At 42.8% G+C, this 27766-nt stretch overlaps 1 protein-coding gene across 7 annotated transcripts in view; it reads left to right on the top strand.

The window, feature by feature from the left end:
• SEPTIN11 (septin 11) overlaps positions 1-27766 on the top strand; it is a 124301-nt gene that overhangs the window by 41382 nt on the left and 55153 nt on the right. The gene's annotated exons all lie outside the window — the stretch shown is intronic.

Here is a 27766-nt window from a genome sequence, read left to right as displayed (position 1 = left end):
ACAGTATAAAGAAGTCATTTGTGAAATTTTATATTTGGGGCTGAGAATTGATGCCTGTTACTGGTGGAGAGTATTATAGGAAATGCCTGTTTGCTTTTTACATTTCTGTTTATAAAAGAAACCCTTGTAGCGAGCACATTTTGGTCACGTGGACACATTGAAGGAAATAGTGCTTGCATCAATGATATTTAAAAGTGCAGTTTTCCTTTACTACGTAAAACAAAAATTGTTGCTGTGCTTTTGTAGTTCAATTTAGAGGCTAAAAATGATTTTATTCCCTTCTGATAGTGTGCAGAATATGTATATTCTAAATTTGGAACGCTATACTTAGGTTCTCAGGATTTAAGGGGAATGCATTTGTGATGGTAAAGGATCTTGTATCATCAGAAATGCTCCCAGGCCTTGGCTCAGCTGTCCTATTGATGGAGAAAGATAATATGCTTTAGAAGAAGAGCGATTAAAATTTTTAGCAGCATTCTGAACAACTGCAAGCCCCTGGTTGCAACAGGATGCTGTTCCTCTTCCATGGTCAAGTCTCTAAAAGCCTGCCCTTTGTGTTCCCTTGGTCTTTTGTTAACTACATTCCTGGGAGGGAGGGAAGAGCTTTGTCTAATCTCATCATCTACATTGCAGTTTGGTCCAGTTTGTTTTTATTCCATGGTTTGTGGAGATAGTGAATAGTTGATTAACACCCTACATATAAATGTTACCAGGAGTCAAGATTTATGCCATTTTTACAAATAATACTCCTGTGAAATGAGCCTTCTTATCTCCACTTGACAAGAGATAGTTGAATCCATGGTAGGGCAAGAAGATTTAGGGAAATGTTTTGTCAAGTCAGTTGCTCTGTCCTTTTCATGTAAGATAGAGACAAAAAACTATTAAGGCTTTAAAAATGACTGTGACCTGATTAGGAGACTATAGCAACTATTTTCAGTAAAGAGGGCACAAGATTAGTGTGAGTAGCAGGTTTTTTTCTTTTTTTTTAATGTATTAAGTTTATAGATTTTGAAAAGCTTTTATATTAGATGAAATTTAAATCTAGCGATAACACATCTTGAAAAAAAATAAATTCATATAATCGAGATCTCAATTAAGCATTCTCACACTTAATTACATTTAGAAAAATGTTAAACTTGATGTAACCATAACACTAGTAAGAAATAGAAGTTTACCATATGTGTTCTCTTTAAAATAGTTAATGAGCCATGGTTTACTAGCAACCTGGCAATCTTTGATAGACCTCAGTTTGGTTCTGGAGTGAATTATTTATGTCATGGTAAGATAGTAAGGGAGAGAAATATGTCAAACTGTCTTTGACCAGGGTGAGCTTCATTGTTTGGCTTATTTACTTGAAGGGAAAAAAGTACCAAAAGGGACAACTCTCAGATTCTTCTAGTTAAACTGCTATAAACGGGCAAGCACGTGCCACCTCTTGTTTCTGGTTGTTGAAATAAGGGTGTTAGTGGTGACATAGTTTTTCAAGAGAAGACGGACATTTAGAGTTTGAGGCGAAATTTCCCCGTCTGAAAATGTTGGCAACGAAATCAGATCTTTTAAAAATACTGTGTGGGCCACATACACACATGCTCATGGGCTGAGTCTGCCAGTATGCAGTCTGATTTCCACTAGAAATGATTCATGTATTTTTCTTGTATTTGAATAAAGAACTCATTAAAGTTTTTAAATTTTATTTTGTTTTGGTAGGCCTTTTAGAATGCTTTAACATTTGAGCAATTACAGTGCTTTGTGTGGAAAATACTCTGGTTTTTTGAAACAGAAGCAGTGCCTTGAACTCTGGTATGAAAATGTCTAGATTGTTCGAGGGCAGCATCAAAACTTGTAAATTGTTGGGCTTCCCTGGTGGCGCAGTGGTTGGGAGTCCGCCTGCCGATGCAGGGGACACGGGTTCGTGCCCTGGTCCGGGAGGATCCCACATGCCGCAGAGCGGCTGGGCCCGTGAGCCATGGCCGCTGAGCCTGTGCGTCTGGAGCCTGTGCTCCGCAGCGGGAGAGGCCACAGCGGTGAGAGGCCCGCGTACCAAAAAAAAAAAAAACAAAAAAAAAAACTTGTAAATTGTTTCCCTCACAGGATATCTCCAAACAGGTTTGATCACATTGGGAGAAATGGAACCGGAGTTGTATGGCCTAACTAGGACCCACAGCAGAGAGAGCAGGAGGGATTCATGAGTGTGTGGGATCCAATGTCAATATCCCTCTGCAAAAACATGTGCTTCATATAGTGAATGGGGTTGGATTTTTTTTTTTCTTCCTGTTTGGTTGAGGTCCAATGACAGTTAATGGCTATTTCTTACAGGCTGTGAAATTATTTATGAGTTTGGCAGTAGGATGATGTAAAATGCAAGTGGATATAGGTAGAATAAGGGCTGTTACCGAATTCCAGTAAACTGTTAGTGCTGGAGCTGGGAGGGGAATTTAGAGGTCATCTCATCAGGGCCTGCCTTTGAGACGGGGAACTGAGGCCTGAGTTCAGCTGAAACTGAAATTCCCCATTCACCCTTCCCTGCCCGGCAGGAACCCGGCATTCTCCCTTCTTTTCTTCTCCCTGCCTGTAGGAAAATGTATCTTCCAGGAACTATTTGTGACAATTAGAGAGTCTTGGAAAACAAACAAACAAAAGCAGATGTTTGGTGAACAGGAGTTTTAGAAAACAACTTGCGAGGAGGTTGTCTTTCCGATTGTTAGAACGTTTTTGTTGGTAAAGTTTCTGTGGTTTTTTGTGAGTCTTGATACCCTTCTTTCTAAAAGTCTCCTCTTCCATAATGGGTATAAGAAGCAAAAAAACAGATCATCGACAGAAAAATGTGGCAATTAATTACCTTTAAGTCTGCAGAATTTCCTAGTGGTGGGTTTAACCACATGAACTAGTTGCTTTCAGCTGTTTCTGAACTACGGAACCGCTAGTTTCACATGGTTCAAGATAGTAGCTTGAGCAAAAGGGTAATAAGTACAGTTGACCCTTGAACAACAGAGGTTTGAACTGCACAGGTCCACTTAGAAGTGGATACTTTTCAATAGCAAATACTACAGTACTACGTCTGTGGTTGGTTGAATCCAAGGATGCAGAGAGACCACTTGTATGCAGGGCTGACTACACATTATACGAGGATTAACCCCTGTGTTGTTCAAGGGTCAGCTGTGCTGGGGTATCTTCCTAGTCCTCTAAAAACATCCTTAGCGTTTTACACGGTCACTGACCACTCAGCCCTTCTCAGTTTATCCTGCTCAAACACTGTTCTGCTGGGGTACTTTTACTAAGAAAAGTGGAATTGAAAGCTCCATGTGCACACGTGGAACAGTCTTCCTTCCACATGTTACCTTTGGCTCGAAAAGCCTCCCTTGCCTTGAAGAAAAGACTACCCAGCTAAAGTCAGATGCTGGATTTGTTTCTAATTGTTCAGGCCAACAGAAGCCAGTTGGAATGGAAGTCTTGGTCAACAGCAAGATAGTTTTGGGTGTTTTTAAATTAATTAATTTATTTTTTAAATTTAGTTTTGGCTGCGTTGGGTCTTCATTGCTGCGCGCACGGGCTTTCTCTACTTGCGGCGAGCGGGGGCTACTCTTCGTTGCGGTGGCTTCTCTTATTGTGGAGCATGGGCTCTAGGCACGCGGGCTTTAGTAGTTGTGGCTCGTGGGCTCCAGAACGCAGGCTCAGTAGTTGTGGCGCACGGGCTTAGTTGTTCCGCGGCATGTGGGATCTTTCCGGACCAGGGCTCGAACCCATGTCCCCTGCATTGGCAGGTGGATTCTTAACCACTGCACCACTAGGGAAGCCACCAGCAAGATAGTTTGATATGCAGTTATATTAATGTTACAACTTGTATTGAGGATCTGAGACTTTTGGAAACATTGCCCTGTTATTGTAATTGAATCCTAATTCTGATTTGGCAGTGGTAGTGGGGCGGGGGGCGGAGGTGAGTGGGCCCACAGAAAGCAATGTTGTAAACTTCAGACCTTTTCTTCCGCTAGTTTCCTAAATCGAATCCACTGAGTATTGGCTTTGTCAAACCGACTTTTGTTAAACAAGTGGCATTTTAGCATTTTGTAGATTCGGAAAATAAGTATAAAATACGAGACATTTGGGCTTCCCTGGTGGCGCAGTGGTTGGGAGTCCGCCTGCCGATGCAGGGGACGCGGGTTCGTGCCTCGGTCTGGGAAGATCCCATATGCCGCGGAGCGGCTGGGCCCGTGAGCCATGGCCGCTGGGCCTGCGCGTCCGGAGCCTGTGCTCCGCAACGGGAGAGGCCACAGCAGTGAGAGGCCCGCGTACCGCAAAAAAAAAAAAAAAAGTCAGCAGTAACAGGCCCAGGTTTTTGCCTAATGTAGAAGGACTTAATCAGTAAAAATTACTGTGGCAGAACATCCTAGAAGGAGGTTAGGGAACAAAGAATTTAACAATCTGCTCAATTTTCCCCAGGAATTCTCAATTATCTTTATTTAATGGTTGAGCACCAGACAGTAGTTTGCTGTGGAGGGCTGAGACGTGAACACAAATGCAGTGGGCTGAAGGTTTTCATTTTCACTTCACCTGTTTCTTGTCTCAGCTCAATTTTTCTCAGCCCTGGGTTGCTCAGGCTATACCAGTTGGAGTTGACGGAGCATGATATAATTTACTCCTGCCCATCAGAAAATATTGCAGAGTGACTGGGTGAGGCAGCCTCAGTAAATGGTACAGGTGGTTCTCTTCGATGCTGTACTCAGAGCCTTTTCCTGGGCGTATTTTTCCTAATTATTGAAATTGTATGAATAGCAATGATCCCTGAAGCTCTTCTATGTGGAAGTTGGTGGGCTGCTTTCAGTATTTCCACTTTCATTAGTTATTATCTTCCAGAGAGCTGCCAGGTGAAAGTTCTAGAAATAATAGCATGTGAAGTGGTTATTCATAGTTGTCTTTCCTGTGGAAGTGAGGCCACGGAATTCATCAGGACAGTAAATATTTACACTTTTTAAAGTTTATATATGAAATCTATATGTGTTTCTTAAATAAACATCCTTAAATGGCTAGCAGAATTGACAATGAATTGATAGGGAAAAACATTTTAAATCTTGTTTACTGTGGAATTGCTTAAAGTGGGCAAGACCAGATGCTTCCTATTGTCTCTGTGGAAAAACTGTCACAAATCTGTGATATAGACATCTGTACTTTTCAGTGAAAGGAAAAGAGACTTAGAAGTCACCTGCCCCAAAGTCCTTCAGCTCAAAGGTGGCAGAGCTGGAATTTTTATTCCCAGCTGGCTTGCAGCCAATGCTTGTGACACTCTTCCAGGCTGCTTTACTTTTTGTATTAATTACAGAGAGATTTTCTTCCAAGCCTATCATTTAAGATACTGATATTTAAATATTAAATTAAAAAATGGCACCAACAGCTTCATGCAGACCTGCCTCAAATGTATGTTGGTGAAAGGTAACACTAATTACTTCAAAATTTTAAATCATTTTATGCGTTGTTCTGGAACAGAATATTGCAGTGTATGTTTCAGCTAAATGCTTTAGTTAGGAGTTTTGAACGTTGGCTCCGTGCAGCACAACACCTATGAATATGCCAAGACTTTTATGAGCTTTTGAGAAGGGTAGTATTTGCTTGGAAAAAAGAAAACCATCTGAAAATAGATAGAACTTCGGGGTTATTCAGTGGTGACGGTGCTCATCTTAGAAGATCAGAATGAGCCAGTGAGGGTCTGGGTGTGAAATGCCAAGTGGTTGTCACAGTGTCTCTTTTCTGTCCAGCTTCACACGGTATGTAAAAAATAGGTCTTTTAAAATATGGAGACATAAATTACTTTTCTTAAGTAATTCTTAAGTAAAGGTGGCCAATGGCTCCGCAAGATACAGCCACCTCTAGGTGGTTATGATATTCAACTGTCGTGATTGTAGTGAGGTTGGACATCTTTTCATGTGGCTATTGGCCATTTATGTTTATTTCTCTGTGAATGACTTATTCACCTCCTTGCCTTTCCCCTCCTCTACCCCCGAGTTGGGCTGTTTCTCTCTGTCTTGTTGACATTCGTCCTTTTTTTATGTGCAAATAATTTTCTCTCAACCTGCCATGTTTCTTTTCTTTTGTTTTTGGTGTCTTGTTATATAGAAGCTTTAACTGCACCATCTTCTTTTTGGTTTGTATTTTGGTGTCTTGTTTTGGAAATAAAGCTCCCTTTTCACTGAACTTCATTTAATTATGTTTAACAGCTGTTTTGTCTTTTGCTCAGTACTTTACAGAAGACAAGAATGTAGCAACTGTTAAGAAACAGAGTCCATTCATCCAGTGGGAGATGTCCTGAGCTAATAAATTAGAAACAACTCAAAGAGGAGACAGAAAGGGAAGAGCTTGGAACCCAAGATGTGAAAAGGAGCTCAGGGATCCAGCCCCTTTAGAGGGGCACAGGAATTTAATGCTCTGTGATTTGAAGAAACTTTTATGAGATAATTAACACCTAACTTGTAATTAGCCGTTGAGTACACGCTGAGCTAGATGGAGGACAAGCAAGGGAGGCCTTGAGTTAGTGATTGGGTCTTTGAGTTAGAAATGTGTTGTTTGGGGGGAGGCATCCCTTTTTAACATTCCTTTCAACTGGGTTATTTCCAGGTTTGTAGATCAAAGTATCTTGTCGGTAATAATGAGTAAGAATATTGAACACTCACTATACAGCAGGCGGTGTGTCTAAGCACTTTATGTGCATCGTCTCATTTGGTCGATAAGCTTGTGAGCAGGTGTTATTATTATGCCATTTTCCAAATGAGAAAAACAGGCTCAAGAAGGTTAAATATCATGAAGGTTAAATATGTGCCCAAAGTCACATAGCTGGTAAGTAAGTGGTACCAGGACTTGAATTCAATTTTTTTCTGACCTCAGGGCCATCCAAATGTGATTGTGAACACATGTAGAAAAGTATTGGTGGAGATTCTCAATGATGAGTCCTTGAAGTCAATGACAGTGGCTGTTCTGCTTTAAAATCAGGCTCCATCAGGCATCTGCTGGCAGGGCCTGACTTAGTTGCTCTCAATGGAAGTCAGAAGTCTCTGAAGGACTTTACCGCTGGAAACCCTTAAAAAAAATCAAAGCCGCTTCACTTCTGGGGGCCCTGCTTTTCTCTGCAGCCTTTGCTGTTTTCTGCCAAAGTGATGAGCGGGTCATTCTGCTCTTTCAGGCCCTGGCTTTGCTCTCCAGCAACCTTTTACTAAGTCAGGTCACAGGTAAACCTACATGCTGCGGTGGTGCGAGGGGACTGGATAGACCTTGTCTGTGTGTGTACCTGACACACACATGTGAGGGGAGGCTCAGAGCATGGCCATCTCCTCCCCAGGGCTCCTCGTCAACAGTTCCACTCCCCAGCTCAGCACGTATTTCATCAGGCCGTCCCAAACATAACCTTCTACTTCAGTGAAAACGTGACACATGTCAAGCAAACGGGACAGAGACTAAAATCTCTTTATACGGAACAAGTGCTGATGTGAATCGCTGATATAATTCCATAGTGATAAAGCCGGTTAAAAATCCAGGTTTTGTTACTTACTTCCTCTGAGACCTCGGCCACGTTTCTTTGTATCTCCATGACTTAATTTCCGCCTCTGTAAAATGAGGATGATAATATCTATCTTACAGGGTTGTGAGGATGTAAACGTTCGTGCATGTAAAACACTTAAAACAGTGCCTGGAGGATAAATGGTGCCTTATGAATGTTAGCTATTTTATAGATTTAAAGCAGTGAGCCACTATTTCCAGAGTGGTGCTCCTGGTACTATTTCAGTGCAGTTCACGGACATCTTACATTCTTATCTCTGACAGTTTGGCGCACTGATATCACTTACCTCCCCCTGTAGGTGAAGGCATTTCTGTGGTCTCTAGAAAAGTAGAAAAGTTTATTTGAGCCCCAGGAATACTGCTGCTGGCTTTGAGTCATCTTTTCTCACCATGGCCATGTTCCTTTGATCACCCAGATGTAGTCCCCCATTTAAGCCTAAAGAATGGGTTCTCTGCCTTCTAGAATCGGCATGTGTTCATGAGTTATTACCCTAGCAGCTGAAATCGAGATGAAAACATCCTCACTGTCCTTGTGGTCTCTCCCTACCTCCTCTTCCTTGTTGAAGGTGCCCCTTAGCTATGGTCCTTGCGGACTGTTTACAGCTCAGTGGCCCGTGTCGAGCACTGACACGCCTCCAAGCCCTGGACTAGATGCCGTGGAGGCATACTGAACACCACTGCGGGTTTCTGTGGCTTGGGTTTTCAGAGAATGTTCAAGCAGGAACGACTTTTAAAGAAATCACCTCCTCCAGCTCTTTCATTTTACAGAGAAGGGGGCCAAGACCCAGGAGAGTCAGTGACCTGCTTCAGGCCCACAGACTCAGAACTGGAGCCAGATCCTCTGAGTTCTGCTCATACTACAAACCCAAGGACAGTTGAACGGAGGCCTTCCTGATAGATAGTTAGTAGGCAAATTCTTTGGTGGTTTCCCATTGCCTAGCGGAGAAAACCCCAAATCCCTTTCCAGTTACTGATCTCATGTTTGGGACCCTGGTCACTGACTATGGTGAAAAAAAATCTTAACGGTTTTGGAGCTATACATGTAATGAATCAAGTTTAACTTGGGCCCTCAATGCAGTTGGGTATTTATGGTTAGTGACCCTTCGTAAAAAAAAAAAAAAAAAAAGTGATTCCTTATAAAAGGCTTACATAACACAACTCGGGTTACTGTTGGTGGTGCTTGTGTGTGCATCTCCAGCCTGTGGACTAGAAAATAACTAATGCCTTACCGACAATACAGGACACCATTTGAAAGCTCTCTACCCTCCCAAAGTGCTAACTGTGACAGTGTCAGTTTGGGACATTTTTTTTTATTATTAGTTGCATACTTTATGCCAAACCAAAGTACTCCCCGTAGCCATTCCTGTGGCGTTTTGTTGCATCATCGATCCACTTCTATTATTTTTTTATGTTTTAAAAATATTTACTTATTAATTCATTTTACATAACAATAATCGTATTTCCTGTTAACATTAATAACAGTTTTATGAAATGTAAATTTTTCAAGTCATTCAACGAGTGAGATGAGATACAATTGTTTTACATTTTTGTGATTCTTTTTAATGTCTGACTTAATAGAAGACAGCTGGTCTTCAGGTCCGCTTTTCATTTACTCTGATGCAATGTATTGTTTTGGTCGAAGTGCATCAAGAAGTCCCAGCGTCACAGATACGTGGTTGGAAAAGAATGAACTTGTACACTCCTAAAAGTTTCCTGGAAAGGCCTCAGGGAACCCCTGACCACACGTTGAGAACTACTTTACTTTAGAGTAACTCTCTCAGGTCTGTATCCTCATTCATTCCCCTCTAGCAGGAGCATTGCATTTCCTGATAGATGACATGGATGGAGAAGGGAGCGGGCAATGCTATTACTGTGAAGTTAGGACTCTTAGTGACTGTGCGCGGATAGTGGTGTATAAGGTAGAGCTATGGTAAAAAACAAAACAACAAGAAAATGACTCAGTGCCAATTCAGGATAGTGTTTGCATCTGGTGGTGGGCAGGAGGGAAAGGGTTACCATCACATGTGGGAAACTCTGGGGCTTCAGAGCTTTTGGTGGTGTTCTGTCTCTTGGGCTGGGTGTTGGATATATGGGCGTGTGTTCTTTTCTCTTTGCATGATAAGGATATGTTATAGACACTCAAAAATATGTGTGTGTGTATATATATATATATATATATATTTTTTTTTTTTTTTTTTTGCGGTACGCGGGCCTCTCCCGTTGCGGAGCACAGGCTCCGGACGCGCAGGCTCAGCGGCCGTAGCTCACGGGCCCAGCCGCTACGCGGCATGTGGGATCTTCCCGGACCAGGGCACGAACCCGTGTCCCCTGCATCGGCAGGCGGACTCTCAACCACTGCGCCACTGGGGAGACCCGACACTCATATATTTAAAGAGAGCTCTGGTTTCTAGGACGTGGGGGAAACAATGAATCTCTTTTTTCCCTCATTCAGTCTCTTCTGCTTTTTTGACTTGGAGTTCTTGAATCTTTCCAGTCTAAAAAACACCTGTTTGGATACATGAATTATGACTATATCCATCACAGTTATTTTTCACTTCAGGTACTTGTGTTCATGCAAGATCTAAAGCTTATGATTCGCTCATTGTTGTAAGAATAAAGAAAATCAGAGACTCTCAACTCAAATATAGGGCTAGAGTCATGAGAGCTCTTGGTGTGGGAATGGTCTGGTGACAGGGGCCCCCCCTTTGCTTTGAGCCTTCAGTGTCACGTTGATCTTGGCCCACAAAGGCTGATTGGTTTTTCTGCTTTCTGCTAGATAATAGGCTGGCTTTGTGGTCTTAAAAGCTAAAGTTGTGCTTCTTGGACCGGCTAACATACTGTTTGACTTGCACTTGGATCCATTCCTCTGTCTGTTTTGTCTTCTCCTCTGGCTTCATATTTTCTACTTCTGTTTTGACGACTGATGACTTCTAGTTGGATTTTATTTGAAGCCTGATATCCACTCTAATGTAGGCACTGGCATCCTTTCTTTTCTTACCCCGTGGTCAGTGATAGAAGCCTGTGACTGAAGAACTAGAGAGTGTTCATGCACCCTTCCTCAACAACGCCTGTCCCCTCATCAGTGTTACAGAAGATGAAACTGAAGCCCAGAGAAATGGTAGTTGCTGTCATTTAAAGCAGCCCCTAGCTGGCATAGGGTTGCAAGCCCTGGAGGATTCTTAGCTGTGGAATGTAACGGCTAAAGTAGCTTTGTTTGCTTATTTACTTTAAGGTAGGTGAGTCCAGCTTCAGGATATAATGTGGAATGAGGTGGAGGGAAGAGTATAGTATTCTACAGAAAGCATATTTGGTGGGAGAGAAATTTAGACGATAGGACAAAGCTCAAGCAACCACCAATTTTTATTGGAGAGGGAGAAAATGGTATTAAATAATATGTGACTCTAAATTTATTAAAGTTTGATTTTAGAATGCTTTGCCGTTTGTTGCACTTGCCGAAATATTGTTGCCTAAATAGATGACATCTGAACATGGTTTCCATGGGTCTGAGTAAGCTATTAGTAATTACCTCATGGATTGTTAAGAAATCAAAAATCAGGTATTTTGCGTTGATGCCACAGTGGCTGGTGGCTTGAACATGTGTTCCAAATTGTGAGCTGCAGACAAGTGCATGTAAAGGAATGTGGGTGCAATTAAAATGCCTTCAGAATGGAAGTCTAAGTAAATATTAAGTGAAACAGCGTAAGTGAAATTGCCAACTAATGTCTAGCTCAGAGTAGGCTTTAGAATCATGAATGTTAGTTTCCCTGAGGAAACTAGTTTTAAAAGTTTTAAAACTAGTTTTAAAAATATCACTAGTTTTAAAAGTTTTATTTTTTAATATAAGCTCAGAAGTGGATAGTGGTGTTCCATCAGAAGTGGATAGTGGTGTTCCATCAATAAATCAGGAGATAATCATTCTCTCTTTCATCTAATCTTTTTTTCAATTAATTATTTTTATTTATTTTTGGCTGCGTTGGGTCCTCGTTGCTGTGCATGGGCTTCCTCTAGTTGTGGCAAGCGTGGGCTGCTCTTCACTGTGGTGCGTGGGCTTCTCATTGCAGTGGCTTCTCTTGCGGAACATGGGCTCTAGGCATGCAGGCTTCAGTAGTTGTGGTGTGTGGGGCTCAGTAGTTGTGGCACACAGGTCCAGTTGCTCCGTGGCATGAGGGATCTTCCCGGACCAGGGATCAAACCCATGTTCCCTGCATTAGCAGGCAGATTTTTAACCACTGCGCCACCAGGGAAGCCCTCTCTTTCATCTAATCTTAAATACCTGGGTGATGAGCCTTCCCCTCTAGACAGGATGAGGGAATGAATCTGGAGACGTCCTCTCATCCCAAAAGGTGCATCTCTTTTTAGGATAATTAAGGATAACTAAGTTGATGTCTTGCCAGTTCCTTGCACGTGGGAATAGGGGTACAGAAAATATTTGTTCTTCTCTATCCCCTACTCCTAAAAGTTGTTTAGAGTCCAACCCTATGTGTGTGTGTTCCTCAGTGCTCTCTGAGAAGCTAAGGAGGAAGTGATGGGAATTTCCGACGTGTTAGCCATGTGGTTTTAATCAGTCAGGACTGCATCCTGTCTTTCTTCTCTACCTCCAATGCATTTTCTTTGCATCTTCTATGTGAGCTTTAGTTGATTTTTCTCTACAACTGGTTTTTATAGCATTTTTCATAGCTTCTTAGAGAAAACTAAGAAGGGAGGCTTGATAATCTTTGCTTTTTGGATGAATGAGAGAGTGACTACTGTAGGCTGCTCAACTTTAACCTATGATCTTTCGGTTAGACATGTTCCTTCTGTGTGAGAAATACAAGAATCCATTCCAGCAGCTGGTGGTGGAAAGGCATCTCTTCTCAAATCCTTCCTCCTCTTCCTTCCTTAGTCTCCCCTTTACTTTCTTTGTGTGCTCCACCAGGTGGCTCAAGGCACGTATGTCGTGGTAGAGCTGCCTCTCCTACTCTTACTGACCTTAGGAGATGGTAGTGTAGTGTGCTGGTGTGAGGCTGTGGATGTCCCCTGATGGCCAGCACACACACATCATTCTGTGGTTTATAAAACGTTGACCGGGGGCTTCCCTGGTGGCGCAGTGGTTGAGAGTCCACCTGCCAATGCAGGGGACGCGGGTTCGTGCCCCGGTCCGGGAGGATCCCACATGCCGCGGAGCGGCTGGGCCCGTGAGCCATGGCCGCTGAGCCTGCACATCCGGAGCCTGTGCTCCGCAACGGGAGAGGCCACAAGAGTGAGAGGCCCGCGTACCGCAAAAAAAAAAAAAAAAAAAAAAAAAAGGTTGACCAGAAGTAGCTTCTCTAGGCTCTTAGGCCTTACTAATTCAGTGGCACGGGTTTGGAAGCAGCCTGCCTGGCTTTGAACCACCAGTTACTTGCTGCATGACCCTGAGCAGCTTAATCTCTGAGCTTCAGTTGCCTCAACTGTAAAATGGGAATCATATCAGAGGTGGTGGTGAGAGATAAGTGAAATCAATGTAAAGTACCCAGGATGGTCCCTGGTGCTGTGTGAGCGCGCACACACACACACACACACACACACACACACACACACACACGTTTCCCGAGACCAAGTGCCCTACAGTGTTTGACTTCTAACTCTGCACAATGAGTTGCCACTAAGTGCCGGGAAGGGACCATACTGATGCGTGTGGCTGGAGTATTAATGTCTAACTTCTCCAGTTTCCAAGGGCATCGTCACCCTTACTTCCTCCATCCCACATACCCTTCCATAAGGAATGCTCCTTCCCGCATGGCAGTTGTTTTGGTTGGGGAAGGCAGGGGAAGACTGTTAACTCTGTGAGAACTGATTCCCTGCCTTTGTTCATCCTAAACATACAGATCAGGCTACGTGTGACATCGTGATAAGTGAGGTTCAAAGTAAGATGAGTAAGATGGGGTTCCTGTCCTCAGGAAATTTACATTCTTCTGGGGCCTAACCACTGGAAAACTAAGTATACTGCTGGGTACAGGACATGCTGAGTGGCCCAAATACAGTGAATGTTTGTAAAATAGAGAGCAGTGGTGTCTAATTCAAGGAACCAGGGGAGGCTTAATGAAGAAGGTGACATTTTGCCTGGGATTTTAAGGATGAGTAGGATTTGACAGGTGGAATTGAGGATAAAGCATTCTCTGTGCACAGGTGGTGTGCTTTGAAAAGAGTCAGCGTCCAGCTTAAAGTCCAGGTCGCTGTCCAGGTGGTGGTGGACTTGGAATCTGGCACAACTGGTTTGAATGCTGCCTCTGCCATTCATTTGAGCTTTGGTTTCCTCATCTATAAAATGGAGCCAAAAATATCTACTTCACAGAGATATGAGGATTAAATGGGAAGATGTTTTAAAGGCCCAGGTATGGTGTGTGGCACAAAAGTGCCCAGTAAACTATTATTTATGTGATGGTTGTAGTGGAAGGAGGATAGTATTGAAAGCATAACCTAATCAGGGGTTGAAGTAATTCAGATTTTTTAACCAAGGGTTCATTTTTTTTTTTTTTTTTTTTTTTGCGGTACGCGGGCCTCTCACTGTTGTGGCCTCTCCCGTTGCAGAGCACAGGCTCCGGACGCGCAGGCCTAGCGGCCATGGCTCACGGGCCCAGCCGCTCCGCGGCATGTGGGATCTTCCCGGACTGGGGCACGAGCCCGTGTCCCCTGCATTGGCAGGCGGACTCTCAACCACTGTGCCACCAGGGAAGCCCAGTATTGTGGTCTTTACATAAATGTTCAATGGTTGCTTTTTGGTTGATCGATCAAGGGAAATGTTAGATCCCCTCTTTTTAGTTCTCTGGCTAAAAGAGTGGTAGAGCCTGTTTCCTCTTTTCCCTACTATGAATATTTTAACCTTCACTCTTCAGGTACTCCAGGCAAATTTGAATTGATATTTGTAAAAGATATCAATCTACTTTTCCATCTTGAACCCAGAATATGAGGTGGAATAGAAGGTACATTTCTTAGTGCTCTAGTCTCCCTGAGGACTGAACTTTCATTCATTCCACTGTCCAGATAGAACTGGTTTTACAGTGGTTATTCCTCGAGTATTTGGGCATGCTAGCAGCCAGATGACTTGTGGCTGTCACACTGTCTTCCGAATTATTAATATCTGGGCTAAGGAGTATGAAATTGGACTGAGGAGGAATCCGGGGGCAGAGCTGCCAGGCCTTATTTCCTTACATTGGTGGTCGCAGCTGCCACATTGCGCAAAACCCACTCCTGGTAATAACCAACCTAAGTATGTACAGTTGGTGCAATTGTGGCCAAAGGGGTTTAACTCTGTGTAGCCATGATTATAGTAAGATATATGGTCTGACCCTCTCTATGCAGGAGGGATTTGAGGCTTAGATCTTTCTCAAATCCAAATGGCCAAAGTTGCTTTTCTTGTTTTTGCCAGTGTAATTAGCACTTATCTTCCCTGCCTGCCTTTCATTTTCACTACATGAAATAATAATTATTCTAATGAACCATTAAGGCTTTGGAAGAGGTTAATGGTGGCAGCTTGGATCAGTGACTAAGACTTTTGCTAATTCTGTTCTTTCTTTCACCCTGGGTCTCATTTAACTTGCTTAGTTTCTCCCTCCTACAGAATGTATGAATTATAGCGAGGATCTCTTGCCAAGCTATAATCTTTCAAGTTTCGATTTCAGTTTAATGCTTTCCTGTAATCATGCTATCAAAGACTGTCAGAAACATATTCCCATTCACATATCCCGCAACTCTTAATCTATTAATCTAGGAGCATAGAGCTGGGACTGGACTCCATCTCAGTGAGAAGTCTGGGCTGCCAACCCAACTCCTTTGTGCTTTGTGGGAACAAGATGCATGAAAGTGTAACCTCTGCTGTTGCATATATTCTGTCATCTAGTTTTGAAAGCTGATGGGATTTTGTAACAGATTGTAGTCAAGATTTCCTAGTATCCGACTTGGGTCCTACTTGATTGTTTAGAAATAACATGATGATAATTATAATGAAAATGCCTCTTTAAGAGGCAATAGAGGGAGCGGAGGGGACTGTGGGAACATTCTTCTGTGACAGCATGTGAGAAGGTTTGTTTTGCATTGGCTGATCAAGACAAGAAAGCCAGCATCTAAAATCATCCAACAACAGGAGACTTTTGAGAGTAGCAGAAAATTGTAACATAGCCTCTTGGGTTTGCTTTCCTAAGTACAGCAATATGTGTGAGAAAACCCCTACACCAACTTTTTCTTAGAGCTAGATGGACACTTCTGTGATGTGCTACTAGAAGGCAGAAAGTTGTCTGTTCTGCTGGAGTATTTATATTTTTAGGGGTTAACTGGCTCCATTTTTTTTTTTTTTTTTTTGCGGTATACGGGCCTCTTACTGTTGTGGCCTCTCCCGTTGCGGAGCACAGGCTCCGGACGCGCGGGCTCAGCGGCCATGGCTCACGGGCCCAGCCGCTCCGCGGCATGTGGGATCTTCCAGGACCGGGGCACGAACCCGTGTCCCCTGCATCGGCAGGTGGACTCTTAACCACTGCGCCACCAGGGAATTTTTTGTTTTTTTGTTTTTTTTAAATGCTCTGAAGGACGTTTGCATCAAATAGCTTACCATTTGGATGGTTGCCCATGCTGGTAATCTAGGTTAAATCATGAGGTAGAAGGCAGTTCTATACCCAAGATCCCGTGGGCTGCTGCTCTGGTTGGAAGATCTGTTCCTAAGTGCACTGGGTGGTAGGAAACAGAAAAATCTTTCATGATGTGACCGCCCAGTGATTGTTCCTTGACTTTCTCCCTCCCTCAACACTGGGACACCCAGTGACAGATCCTGGGTATGTGTTTAGTTATGTGTCGCTTATATGTGTCTTTGTAATGCTTCACTTTAAGGGATATTTGCAGTAAACTGAAATGTGAACCAGTTTTATTTAAAGTCTTATATCCTCTACGCTGAATTATTCTTTGGTTTTTCCAGTTCATTGATTTCCATGCCCTTTTGGACCTCTTTCCTTTCCTGTTGCCTCCCCTAACAGACTCTACTTCTTTCTCTCCTCCCATCTCCATTCCTTCTCTGTAGCTATCCAAATTGATTTCCCCTTATCATGAGCTAGATGAAGTCTGACCCCCTCAGAGAAAGTCTTAGTTTTTTGCCATGGTCCGTGTTGCTCTCCATTGTCTCACACTGATAAACTTTGTACTATATTTCATCATCAAACCGTTTGCAGTCATCTTCTGTTTTGTCTTAATGACTTTTCTCCCTAATAATGCTTAAGTTCCTTAAAAAGCTTCTGCATCTCCTAGAATTCTTACATAGCAGCCACCTAAATGTTTGCAAGGTTTACTTTCATTGTTGGAAGACTTCCTCCAAAGGCAAAGTGACACTCCAGCTAGTTTGTCGTTAGCCCTCTTATCACTTTTGGTCAAGAGAGGGTGGAAATGCCTTGGTAACCTGATGGAGATCTAGTTTACTATGGTTTACTAATTTCTGTCTCCCCCCTCTCCTCCCCCGCCCCCAGAGACTTAGTTGTGTTTTGTTTTTAGTTAGGGAAACTCTAATATTCATTATTTTATTCTATCCTAAAGTTACCTGGGAGAACATAGGAATATTAGAATGCACATGTGGTTGGCAGAATCCTAAGGTGGCCCCATGATCCCAGCCTCTTGTGTGCATGCCCCGTATAACCCTCTGAACTTGTGAGTACGACGGGTTAGTCACCCCTTTGATGAGGTTATGTTACGGCACAGTTTCCTCTATGATATGAAGATTATCCTGGGGACATCTGATCCAATCCGTCCCTGAAAAGGGCCTGGACTCTTTCTAAAGAAGGTGATTTGAAATATGAGAGGGACAGAAGGGATTTTCTGTTGCTGCCTTTGGAGATAGGTGGCCATATGGCTAGTAACTGTGGGTGACGTTTTGGAGCTGAGCACAGCCTCTGGCGGACAGTCAGCAAGGAGAGGAGGCTCTCACTCCTACAGATGCAAGGAATGAATTCTACCGACCTGAATGAGATTGGAAGTGGAATTTCCTCCAGAGCTTCTCAGCCTGGCCAGTGCCTTGATTTCAGTGATGTCGTGGGCAGAGAACCCAGCTATGCCATACCCAGAGTTCTGAGTTACAGAACCGAGAGCTAATGAATAGGTGTTTCCAGCCGCCAAGTTTTTTGGTAATTTGTTGCATGGCAATAAGAAACTAAGACATACCCCAAGTGTATGCAGACAACCTCTATTCCATCCTGATCGCTTTTCATCCAGGGCTGAGGTTAAGATGCAGTGCTATTTTATTTTTGGAAGGCTTGAGAGTTTTGGCCAGGATTGTTTAGTCATATTTGCAGAGTGATATCAAATGTTAATTTGTATTGTTTATTTCCTAAGAACGTATTTACCACGTCTTTGGTCATTGTTGGTATAGCCCCTCAGTTTTCAGGTGCTAGAAATGAAGTCCTGCACTCAGAGATGTTCTAAATCAGCCGGGCTGAGCAACTGAAGATGCTCTGGGAGGAGAAATCCCTGGTGCTTTTGTTTATGACTGCCACAGAGCCGGTTTGGATTTTTTTCTTCTTTCTCAGAGACTGCCATTATGTGGTCATTACAGTAACTGAAAGTCCCTTCCATCTTCAGAAAGGGACAGAAATAAATAATATCTTTCAAAACGGAAGTGGCTCATTTATATCCGGTGATAGAAAAGGTGGCAAAGGAAGGAAGTGTCCCATCCATATTTCACTTTTTGCTGATGAATGCTTTCAGCGAACAGAGGTACATGAACTGAGACACAATATTTCTCAGATAGGAAGCACGGAGGAATTGATGTGTGAATATCAGGAGGAGAACCGTACATAAAAAGTTGAGAACAAAGCTTCCAGCTGATATGGGCCCCTTCATTATCTTTGACCTCCTCTTCACCACTGTTTTGAGAAAGCTTGTCTGAAAGATCTGCACTGTAAAGGCAGGGCAGAAGGCACAAAAAGGAGCCACACAGCTGTGAGGATTTGGGTGGTCTTGTCCCCTGCAAGATAGGTGATATGTTGGAGATGGCATTGGGTTGTTTGGGGTCCCACTGGAAAGCTGAGGGTCTTGAAATGATTAGTGACTCTCCTCCGTGGTTTTTTCATTCGCTTTCCTTGGTGTTTGCTGAGTGAAGGGCTTCTCTCTGTCTTGGTGATGTTGAGTGGTGTGAGAGAACAGCTGTAGCATGTGTTTCTAATCGGAATGTGCCTTTCTAAATACTTCTTGCCTATCTGTCAGTTCCCCTCCCCCTCCCACCCGTCTTCCCCTGAGCCTGCAGAATTTGTGAGAGTCCCTGGAATGCACATGTGGGCCTCGTTATTCCCAAACATGAGACTTTCTGTTGATCAGCACTTTGTAACATTAGGCTCTCACAGGCATGAGTCACTTCGACTCCACTAGAAAGATTGATCTTTGGAAATGTAAGAAAATGTCTTTTGCTGTTGTTGTTATTAATTCTTGGCATCCAGTTAGATTTAGCCTTTGAGAATTTACATGGACTTCTAGCAAAAAAGTATTCTGTCTGTAAGAAAAAAAAGTGCTGCCACTTTTTACAGTTTTGGGATTGTCACACTTAGTAGTTATCGCTGCAAGACTATTTTACTAATAAGCCAATACCTCCCCCATCCTGCCTATCCTTCCCCCACCTCCCCAGGATCCAGGGTTGTGGGCAGCAGCTGGGATTTTGTTCACTTCAGATACCCGTTTCTGAGGACTGCTTTTAAACAGTGTATTTCCTAATTGTGAGAGATCTGATATCTAACCGGACAAAGGTGAGACTCTAATCCCAGACAAAGCAGCAAGATCTTGGAGGACGTGTGGGCAGTGACTGTTTTCTGTGAGGGGAGGCTGTAGAGAAGACAGAAAGGCCGGTGGAGGAGCAGAGGCAGGACTGTGTCCTCAGCCCTTTGGTGTCAGGCTTCACTCGGCAACAGTGTGAATTTTCACCTTGCAGCTGGCCCAGGCATCATGGAGGGCGGGGTGGACCAGGCGCCAGGGCGCTGGGTGCCGCAGCTCTGTCTCTCCACGTGGCCCTGCGCGTGGGGAAGACCCATCAGCCGCTGGACCTGTCTCCTTCTCCGAGAAAGATGAGGTTGGAAGATGACGATTTCTGTGAAACCTCACACGGGATACAAATTTGGTTGAGGTGTAAAATAGGGGTGTTAGGAAAAGAGGGACATTCAAGTCGTGGATTTCCAGGCTCAGAAATAGAAATCAGCTGGTAGACTGGATGCACTTTTGTCAGTTAAGAGTGCTGGGTGGGCAAGTTTCAGCCAGAAAAGGGGTGATGGGAGGTTATTAACATCTGGGCACAGAGGAGAAAAATCTAACCTGAGACGGACAGGCTTCAGGAAACCTTCACCGTCTAATTCGGAGGGTAGCGGAGGGTTTAAGATGATTAACCAGTGGACTTTTTTCTTCTGCAAGAGGGCGGAGGCCTGTAAATTTATGCATGTTTTTAGCAATATGCATATGAATTGATGTTATTCTAGAGGCCACTAATCCCTTGAAGTAGACATTGTTGCCATTTGACATAAGAAAATCAGAGGAAGGACAGATTTGAATTGAGAATGGGGGATAGGGTGCGTTCTGTTGGAGATGGTGGCTTAGGGGTGCCTGTAAGCCTGGAGGCGGGCAGCTGGTTATAACCAGGGAGTTGTTAGCTTGGGGTTGTCATGGGCAGGGATGGGGTCATCCAAGCAAAAATGTGTCAAAAGAGCTGAGGAGAGAGAATTATGTTCATTCTTGCAACAGCTTGGTGAGCTAGTTTATTTTAAAGTTGACATGACTGATACAGCCACTATGCAGAACAGTATGGAGATTCCTTAAAAAACTACAAATAGAGCTACCATATGATCCTGCAATCCCATTCTTGGGCATATGTCTGGAGAAAACCATAATTCGAAAAGATACATGCACCCCAATGGTCATTGCAGGACCGTTTACAATAGCCAAAACATGGAAGCAACCTAAATGTCCATCAACAGAGGAATGGATAAGGAAGATGTGGTATATATATATATATATATATATATATACAATGGAATGTTACTCAGCCATGAAAAAAAGAACGAAATAATGCCATTTGCAGCAAGATGGATGGACCTAGAGATTATCATACTTAAGTGAAGTAAGCCAGACAGAGAAAGACAAATATCATATCATATTGCTTTATGTAGAATCTAAAACAAACAAACCAAACCAAACAAAAAAAAAAAGGTACGAATTAACTTATTTACAAAATAGAAATAGACCCACAGACAGAGAAAACAAATTTATGGTGACCGAAAGGGAGGGGGGGAGGGACAAATTAGGAGTTTGGGATTAACACACTACTGTATATAAAGTAGATAACCAACAAGGACCTTCTGTATAGCACAGGGAACTATACTCAATATTTTACAATCTATAAGGGAAAAGAATCCGGAAAAGAATATATATACATATATATAATTGAATCACTGTGCAGTACACCTGAAACTAATACAACATTGTAAATCAAGTACAATTAAAACAAGTTGATAAAACTGAGGCTGAGAAGTTAAATGAGTTACACCAGGTCATACAGCTAAACAATGGCAGAGTTGCCCCGTGTCTCCTGACTTCACGCGTCAGGTACCTTCTACTGTACTAATCTGCGTTTTTGCTTACTCTCGTCGCTTTCTATGTAACTTCGTTCTGTTATTAGAAAAGAAATAAGTACACATATTTTATCTTACCACCCACCTATTAGCTGCAGTAAAATTGCAGGCTTAGCTACTTTGAAAAGATTTTTATTATTTATTATTGTTATTCACATTTCCTGATTTTTATTTATTTATTTAAATTCAAGTTGAGACTGTCCTTTAATATAAAGTCACGAGTAAATTTCCTGTGGTCCTGACACAACTTTTTTTTTTTAATTGGAGTATAGTTGCTTTACAATGTTGTGTTGGTTTCTGCTGTACAACGAAGTGAATCAGCTACATGAATCAGGATATAGACATATATCACCCCCTCCCTTGGACCTCCCTCCCACCCCAGCCCCCCAATCCCACCCATCTAGGTCATCACAGAGCACCGAGCTGAGCTCCCTTTGCTACAACTTTTAACAAGAAAAAATGTTGAAGTTTTGGTTTTCTTAGGTTATATTGTTCGCGGGTAGTATGAAAGAATTCACCCTAACATATCAGCATGACTTATCTTACCGTTTCTGCGTCTTTTTATGTCACGCAGATAACTGGCACCCCTTTCCCTCACTGTACAAAATCTGAATACGATCCATTTCCTGATTTTTAAAATCTCATTTTCTATTATAAAAGTGTGAGGGTTGGGCTTCCCTGGTGGCGCAGTGGTTGAGAGTCCGCCTGCCGATGCAGGGGACACGGGTTCGTGCCCCGGTCCGGGAAGATCCCACATGCCGTGGAGCGACTGGGCCCGGAGCCTGTGCTCCGCAGTGGGAGAGGCCACAGCAGTGAGAGGCACGCGTACCGCAAAAAAAAAAAAAGAAAAAAAAGTGTGAGGGTTTTTTTTTGATAATTAATTAAAATATTACAGAAACATAACAGAAAGTAAAATTTCCCTATCATCCTACCATCCCCAAAGAAAACCCCTACACCATATTATTTTTGCAAGGATCTAGAAAAGCAAAATCTGTCCCTCTGCTGGGAGTCTTTTGGAGAAAGTTGCTTAGAGATGGTGCTTACTATTGGAGCAGTTAGTTAATATTAATCAAGATCTTTCCTGGTTATTTGGTGGTGTTTCGAGAGTGGCTCCTGGGTTTGATAGAGCTGACATTCCTGGCTCTGTGACTTGGGGACTGGCCCCTGGGTGCCTTTTTTTTTCTCAGTCCCAGCTTCCAGCTGGGCTGCACTCAAGCTCTTTCCTCATATGGTTTTCCTCCTAAGAGTTCTCTCTTCTTCCTGGCTCTTACTCTTCTGCTGCTTGTGTGAGACAATTTCCTTGGGGGCTTTCTTGGCTCTGACCTTGGGATTTCATGGTATAGATGACAAGCAGAGTAGCAAATGTTGTCCAAGTCATTCCTAAAGAACGCAGTCCTCATTGGTAGTGAGATGCTTCAGATGTTTTATATTATGGAAGTGGCCCTAGCAATGCCTAGCCTTGAAAACATCCCAGTGCAGGCTTCGTAGTTGTGGTTTGGGTTGATACTTTGCATACCAGTGTTTTCCTTTTTGCATGAGAACTAAGGGCGTGTCCCATCTTCCCACCAACTTTTCTTTCTTTAAAAGAGAATATGAAACCAGTTGAATACTCTCTAGAATGTATTTAGGTAAGTGTATGTATTTACAAAAATGAACGATCGGGCACTTGGGAAGCGCTTACTTCTTGGACAGTTTGTGAGGCCAGGATTTCTCCAAATACTGAGAAGTGGCCGGTGCTCAATCAGTGATTTTGTGTGAGGAGAAGCACGTTCTTCTCTTTGCCTGTCTCCAGGTGGCTGGCATCTGTACTACTGAAACAGAGCCTCAAAAAAAAAGACTCTAAGATGAAGGGATGTGTACTGCTCCTCTTCTCTAAGTGGACATCTCCTTTATGAGAAAAGACAGAGCGTAAAGGGAATATGCCCCATGGTTCCATCTCAGCTCTATTTTAAATTGGACATTCATTTTCTTAGGACTGGAGTCTTAATTATTTCTACCTCCTCCCATCAGGCAATGCTGGTCAAAAAGACTCTTGGTTTTCACCTGAATACATAAAACCTGCACATCAGTTGTACATAGGAGCTGTCTACTAAATTAATATCAAACAATGCTGCAGACTAATACATGTTTTTATATCCTATAAGCTGGTGGATCTCCTGCAAGAATCACATGAGTTATAAGGTTGCATCGAATTCTGTACTTTGGATAGCTTGTGATTATACGTTTGGATTGCTTGATTAACATCTGTCTGTCCCACTAGACTATGCGTTCCACGAGTTAGCAATGCTTTGCTTTCTCACCATCGTCTCCTTAGCATTTATCACAGTATCTGGCATGTGTTGGTGTTCAATAAATATTTGTTGAATGAACGAAAGCATGAAAAATTTGCTTTTCTTCTTGAAGAGATGATTAACTTACATAGAAGAATTTTCTACATTTTGTTTTGAGGCTATAAATCCACTTTTCAAAAAATTTCTTGAAGACTGCAGCTATAGCTGAAGAAAAAAGTTTTTAAGCAGGACAGTTGTAGGGAGTGGGTACGTAACTTTTGTTTTAAAACTAAGTCAAATTATTATAGTTAAGCAAGCAAAAGTGAAAAGTTCATGTGGAAGACAGGGCGGTACACACACAGATTTCTGTTCTGTTTGGAGTTAACCAGGGTAAATGACAGGAACTCCCTTTCAAGGGTCATGTAAAAACTGAGCCATCTTGGATCTGACAATAGAAAACATACTGCCAAGGGCTTCCCTGGTGGCGCAGTGGTTGAGAGTCCGCCTGCCAATGCAGGGAACGCGGGTTCGTGCCCTGGTCCAGGAAGATCCCACATGCGGCGGAGCGGCTGGGCCCGTGAGCCATGGCCGCTGAGCCTGCGCGTCTGGAGCCTGTGCTCCGCAACGGGAGAGGCCACAACAGTGAGAGGCCCGCGTACCGCAAAAAAAGAAAAGAAAAGAAAATTTACCGCCAAGAAGATTTTGCCCTGTTGGCTTTCCTCAAACAACACGACAAGATTTAGATTTATGCATCTCTGATTTCCAAATGCAAGAAATCTTAGAATTAGCATTAGAACCAAAGACTTTGCTTAGAGGTCATTTGGTTAAATCTCATTTTACAGGTGAGGAAACATAAGCCCGGAGATTAAGTGACTTGGATCAATGTAATTCATTCTCCATAAAATGAGGCTTTGAGAAGAGTGTAACTTCCAGTTTGGTAATACATAAAAGAAGTTACCTGTTAAATTTAAAAAATAATCCTTTAAATTTTAAAGAGGCAGAATCTCTCTAAACTTAAATTGTAATGTCTGTCTTTAAAGGTAAAAAAATGAAGTCTAATTGTTTTCAACCTACGTGAAAACAGGTATCACCTTGGTAACTGCTCTCCAGCTCCCCCTGACTGATGAGGGTCCGCAGCTGTAGACTACCTACTCACCACATCTACCGAAGCCTTCAGTTTTAAAAGGAAAGGACTGGGTTATCCCTTTGAGCATGGCGAATAGAATCCATCTGTGCACAGCCAGTTTGTTAATTTCAGGAGGCTCTGGGCTGGACTAAAATAGAAGGAAGAGTGAAGATGAGGAATCCTTAATGGTTTCCAGCCGGGAGGATGTGGATGCCTGCAAACAGGAATGGAATTCTGTGGCTTTCCCCTCAGCCTTGTAAATGAGCTTCCTATTTAGGGTGGATTTTCTTCACACTGGAGTTCCCCATTCTCTCTTCCATGTTCTTTTTTTCCTCTTTGTTCCTCCGTGAGTGATTCTCCCTCCCTGGTTAGTCTGCGGGCTTTGCCCATCCCCAGTTTCTCCCCGGGCTCTCAGCAGCAATAGGAGGGCTCCTCATTTTAAAATGACAGCTGTCTTCCTCCCACCTAATCTAGGGAAAGGAAACCCAGGTTTCCTGAGGACCTATTAAATGCTGGCCCTCCCATAGGTACCATTTCCTTAGTTCCTCCCAGCCACCCTGCCAAGTCCTCCATTTTTACTGATGGAGGACAAAAAGTAGAGAATCAAACCCATGGCTGTCTGACTCCAAGTCTTTTTCCATCCTACTTGTGGTTAAGCAAGATTTGGAATTGTGGAACATATTTTAAAGCAGCACTCAGAATGTAGGTGTTGGCACACATTCTTATATAATTTGTTTTATAATTATTTCCATAATGAAGTCAGCTAGATAGCTTCTGAAAAGCTTGTCGATTATGATCTCCAAAGTACACATTCATAATAAAGTGACCCTTTGTGTATAGACAACATTTATCTGGAAGGCTTCTGCAAGCTGGACTTCTTTTCCCTGGTAGATTTGGAGAGCTCCAGCCTTCCTGAAAGATGCCCCCCTGACTTTCCCTAGCCAAATGCTACCTGTTCCCCCTTTGTCATTCCCACAGTTAAAGTGATGGTATGTTATCACTTTTATCCTTAATAGTATTACATTTACTTGTGTCCTGTCTCTACTGCTACATTGTAAACCCCTCAAGAGCAGGGAGAGTGTTTAATCAATGAATAACAAAAGTAATGTATTTTTGCTCCCTTAGTGCTTTGAGCAGTGAGGTTTTTTTTGAATGAACAAATAATTGTGTTCATGTCAAGATGATCTGGAAAGAGAAAAATGAGATGGTCAAGTTAAAGACTGGTTATTTTATACTATAGAATTGTGTCATTGCCCATTTCAAGATGCAGTGGGCCTAGAAGTTATCCAAGTACAACCCCTCCCTAGATAGATTAGCAAATGGAGGACTGAATCAATTAAGGTCTTATAGTTACTTACTTAGAGGCTCCAAGGTGGCACTTACATCTCAAAAATGGTCCAAACTAAACCCTTTATTATTGGCTTCATGTGCCATAGATGCAAAAATCAAAGTCTCAGCATTGCCAGGACCAGAGAAAATATACTTAGAGCTACGTTGCTAATTTCAATTCTCAACTTCCGCCTCTTACGGTTGCCAAAGAATTATGATTTTAGAGAACGTTTTTTTCTTTCTAGTTTAATATATTGGATTTCAATAGCAGCTCCAGTTACTGTATTGTCTGGGGCTACCTAGGAACTTAGATCATCATGTGGTAATAGTGACTAAGTGGGAGGACTCTGGACTCTGGCACCTGACCTCCTAGGTCCACATTTCAGCTTCTCACCTTATTGGCTGTGAGACCTTGGGCAAGTTACTAAACTTCTGGGCCTCTGTTTTCTCATCTGTCAGTTGAGATTAGGTAACAATAGTAACTACCTCACAGAATTGTTAAGATAAACTCATTCATTCATGTTTAGGGCTTTTCTGGAACCTTGGTCCATAAATGTTAGTTAGCTGTTATGATGATGATGGTGGAATACCAAATAGCTCGAGCTACTTGTATCCAATTCTTATTTTCCTTTTATTGGTAGGGGGAATGTTGACTGAAATTCTCCCTGAGATTTCGTAGTAAAGACAAGCCTGGAGATAAAATTTCTGTGGGATCTGGAAGGTGTGGATATGTAAACACTGGCTGTAAGTTCCTTCCAGTTAGAGGAAATAGTATGAGTAAAGTCTGATGAAGAGAACCCTGGGGTTTTCTCCCAGGAACTGTAATTCCATTTCACCGCAGTGGAAGGTGCTCCCTGGGAGGAGTGGGAATAGAGTTTTGTGTTTAGCCCATGGAGGCTCCTGAGATGGCAGGCCAAGTTTGGATTGAGGGCCTTTGAGTACCCTTTGAGTACCCTTTGGCAGCAAGGTAGAGCGAGGGAAGATTAGAGGGGGTGGGATGGAGGCAAGGTGACAGTTGGAAGGCTGTCGAATTAGCATGAAGAGGAGGAGGGTGTGGCACTGATAACAGTTTGGAATTGATGCAGGCAGGTGGGTTTCAGGTATAGATAAATGGCACTAAGAGAAACAGGGAACCCGGGAGTAGGGGTGGGTTTGCAATAGAAGAAGATGATTTCAAGTTTCTTGAAGAACAAGTAGAGGGACAGAAAGGACAACCCGGGAGAACTGCCCCTTTTGGTAGAAATTCAGAACTGGAATGCAGAGTTCAGTACTTAGAAAATTCTGAGAGTCGTTGCTAGGTGTGTGATAGCGGTAAAGACATGAGACTATCTGAGATTCCCTGAGATCACGCCTGTAGACTCAGGAGCCCCTCACACATTCTTTGGATAGAGACATCTAAGGCTTGAAGCCTTAAGCGTGGTGCCGAGAAGTGCTGGGCTGTAGGAGTTCACTTTAGCTGCTGTGTGTGAGCTAGAGCTCCCCTCACACATCCTGCAGTGCTTTCAGTTTTAAGCCTGTTCATGAACCAGAGGAGGAGCTTCCTATTTCCCCTTTCCCCATCACTCACCAATGGGCAATAGCCCAGTAAAGGATTCCTTTACTGCTGGGCAGAGAAATAGGCTCAGATTATGGAATTTTTAAATGGCATTATAAAATGGACATATTTTATATGACAAAGAAGAGAAGACATCAATTTAAATTAAAAAAAAAATTTTCAAGACCAAACTGTTTTATAACCCTTCATTTTGTATGTGGTTTTCAGTGGGTATAAAAATACTCGGTGGGTATGTGGGTGGTTTCTCATGTTTTGGAAATGGTGAGAATATGAGATGCTGAGCATTGGGTTCTGGGATGAGAGCTATAATTACTAACTCTGATTCTTTCCCCGGATTGGCTCCTGGGTGGAT

Source organism: Delphinus delphis, chromosome 5, assembly GCF_949987515.2.
Source record: "Delphinus delphis chromosome 5, mDelDel1.2, whole genome shotgun sequence".
NCBI lineage: Eukaryota > Metazoa > Chordata > Mammalia > Artiodactyla > Delphinidae > Delphinus > Delphinus delphis.
The sequence above is the reverse complement of the archived record's forward strand: the minus strand, read 5'-3'. Positions and strand labels throughout refer to the sequence as shown.